This window comes from Notothenia coriiceps, unplaced genomic scaffold (genome assembly GCF_000735185.1).
Source record: "Notothenia coriiceps isolate Sejong01 unplaced genomic scaffold, NC01 NC01_scaffold00008653, whole genome shotgun sequence".
Taxonomy (NCBI): Eukaryota; Metazoa; Chordata; class Actinopteri; order Perciformes; family Nototheniidae; genus Notothenia; species Notothenia coriiceps.
In genome coordinates, this window is record NW_011341354.1 from 970 (window position 1) to 3,869 (window position 2,900).

Consider the following 2,900-nt stretch of genomic DNA (forward strand, 5'->3'; position numbering starts at 1 on the left):
AAGCCAGTTTTATTAAGACGACTTTTGGGTTGCCAGGTTGTGGAAATCCCTTAGACTAGTATCTTTTATAAATCTGAGCATAAATCCTTTTTACCCATTAAGTGCAGATTAAATTATTAAAATCCTTTAATTGTCACCTTTTTATTGTCATTTAAACCTTGAATTACGAACATGTGTTAATGTTCAATCATCATTTATAATTACCTGGCAACAAATCTGTTATGAATAATGACTTTCAACAAAATAGGAGATGTTTTTTATATATATTATTGTACAAAATGAAATAATTTTTTACCTGAGCCCAGGAGGCAGAGAGTCAGAAGAAGGAGTTTCATTTTGTCAGATTTTTAAGAATAAATCTGTTTTAGAAGATGCTCTCTGGATTGTGATTTCTGTTTGCTGGAAACACAAAGAAACAAATAGTTATTATCTGTGCAAACACACATGTAGTACATACAGGCATCTCTGCTTATCTAATCCTTTCTGCGTCGCGAACAGGAAATGTTAAATAAAATAAATTACACCCAGCTCTACTAAACCTAAACTTGGTTATCATCCTTATCTCACCTTATCCACCTTTAAAGAGATGAAAAGCCAATGTAACATCACATATTCATAATTAAACGGTAAATATAAGAGAACAAATGTCAAAATAACACAAATTATACGAGTCAATAATCATTCAAGATTAAAAAAAATTACATTTGGTCATATTAGTTGCTTTTCGATGATCCTTAAGTATTTACCACCATACTTTTGTACTTTTCCTGAACAACAAATAACACATTCAATCAAAAATAGAACAAAACAAGTATATAACTATCAAGCTGATTCATTTAGGTCACATTAGAGAGTTATCACCAGATTATTGACCTGGATTGACAACGTTTTTCAATTCAAATGTTCTTACCGTGCAGGATACATTTACTATTGAGCAAAAAAAGTTGTATTTTTTAAATATATTTTTTTATTTCTATCAGAAACTATTAATGTTCTTTAACAAATTTTTTTTTTAAATTTAACGAGGAGAGCTGCAGTACTCACCTGAGCGGCTGTTGGTCACGACTTTCCTCTCTTCCCGTAAACTAGGGAGATATTGTGCTTTTATGACACCTTTATCCTCTGTAGCCCTCCCATCTTTATGTGCGTGTGTGTGTGTGTGTGTGTGTGTGTGTGTGTGTGTGTGTGTGTGTGTGTGTGTGTGTGTGTGTGTGTGTGTGTGTGTGTGTGTGTCTACAATACATCATCCCTGCTCAGCTGAATTTAATAGGTTTTATTAATACTTACCACGGAGCTATATTTGTTTTTTATGGCTCTCACTCAGGAAGAACATCTCCCTGTAATGAATAGAAAGCATGGGCACTTTTTTGCATATTCAACGGCATATCTTTAACTTTAACATGAAGACAAATCATCTATATGTAGAGAAATCTATCTAATCCGTTCTGGGTCACAAGCAGCAAATGTTAAATTAAGTAAATGAAACCTAGGTTTACTAAAACTAAACCTGGTAATCATCCTCAACTCACTTTATGCACCTTTTAACTTAATATAGAGTTCAAAAGCCAATTGTAGATCAAATATTCATCATTAAAGAGTAAATATCAGAGAACAAATGTCAAATTAACACAAATTATACGAGTGAATAATCATTAAACATGTCAGAAAATGTCAAATGTGTTTATATTGGTTGCTGTTTAATTATCATTTACTATTTACCTCCATACTTTTTTTTTACTTTTCCTCAAACAAACATTAATAAAAAAATGTAACAAAAAAAAGACTAACTCTCAAGCTGATATATTTTGTGGTCGTTTCTGAGGATTATCACAAGAGTAATTACCTGGATTGAGACCGCACTAAAGGAAAATGAGTGTTAGTCACCTGTCCCAAAGCGATTTGTGTTTCCGTGACTGGCGCCTCTCGTAACATGTCATTGCTTTATGCAAACCAAATTAGAATAAATGGAAATGTGTGATCTCTATTTCCAATCTTTTTTCCCCACAACTCCCAAAACAACCAGATCTAACGTCACCATGGCACGGTTCACCAGAAACAGGCATCCGAGAAGTTTAAGCTGGTCCTTGAGTTAGCGGTATGCTAGCTTAACTAGCCGACTAGCATCATTAGCTGTCTCATCAAAGATTGATCCAATGGGAAGCAGACCGAGGTGACTGTCTGATTTCCTTCAGTTTTTCTCCGCTTGATGAGCTGCACGGTTACTAAAAACACACCGTCACCACCACAGCATTTCATTCACATGGATACGCTGGGAAAGAGTGCCAGTTTTTCCTACTCACTGATCTGCAACAATAACAAACAAAAAAAAACCCTGGGTGGCCAGTATTCAAGACACTGTTTACATTAAAGGTCTCCTATCATGCTGTTTTAGGATTATATTATGGGTCTCAGATATATACAAATATATAAAAACATGTCTCTGAAATGTTTTTCTCAAAATACCAAACAGATCACCCATTCTAGCCATTCCTCATATCCCTCTATTCCAGGCCTGTTTTCGGGGAGTGGGAGCTGATGCCATATCATGTTCAAAACCACATCAAGGATTATGTCTGAAACAGTATGGAGCTCAAAGGCTTTCTCTCTTGCCGGTTATACCACAAGGTGAGTTCCTTTTTACTTCCTGCTTCTTCACACACATGCTCTCCAGTACAGGTTAGCTCTGAGTGTTAGCGATGCTAATGTAAACACCGACCATATAACGTCCAAAACAGTCGGGCATTGTTTCTGATAGCAACGTTTCTGATAGGGCCGTGGGTCCACATTTCAGATATTACGTCGTATCGGACGCAAATCTGGATCAGCTCCGTTGTTCCCCCGTTTTTAGAGATTTGGGTACGGAGGAAAAGAGAGAGGGTTTTATTTTATTTTTTTATGTC

General features: G+C 35.7%; 1 long non-coding RNA gene across 1 annotated transcript; it reads right to left on the reverse strand.

The window, feature by feature from the left end:
- Positions 1–301: 301 nt before the first annotated feature.
- LOC104944696 (uncharacterized) lies at positions 302–2,224 on the reverse strand. Its single transcript, XR_798250.1, has 3 exons — positions 1,844–2,224; positions 1,288–1,337; positions 302–399 (listed from the first exon to the last, which is right to left on the reverse strand). It is a non-coding gene; the product is annotated as an uncharacterized lncRNA (long non-coding RNA).
- Positions 2,225–2,900: the final 676 nt, after the last annotated feature.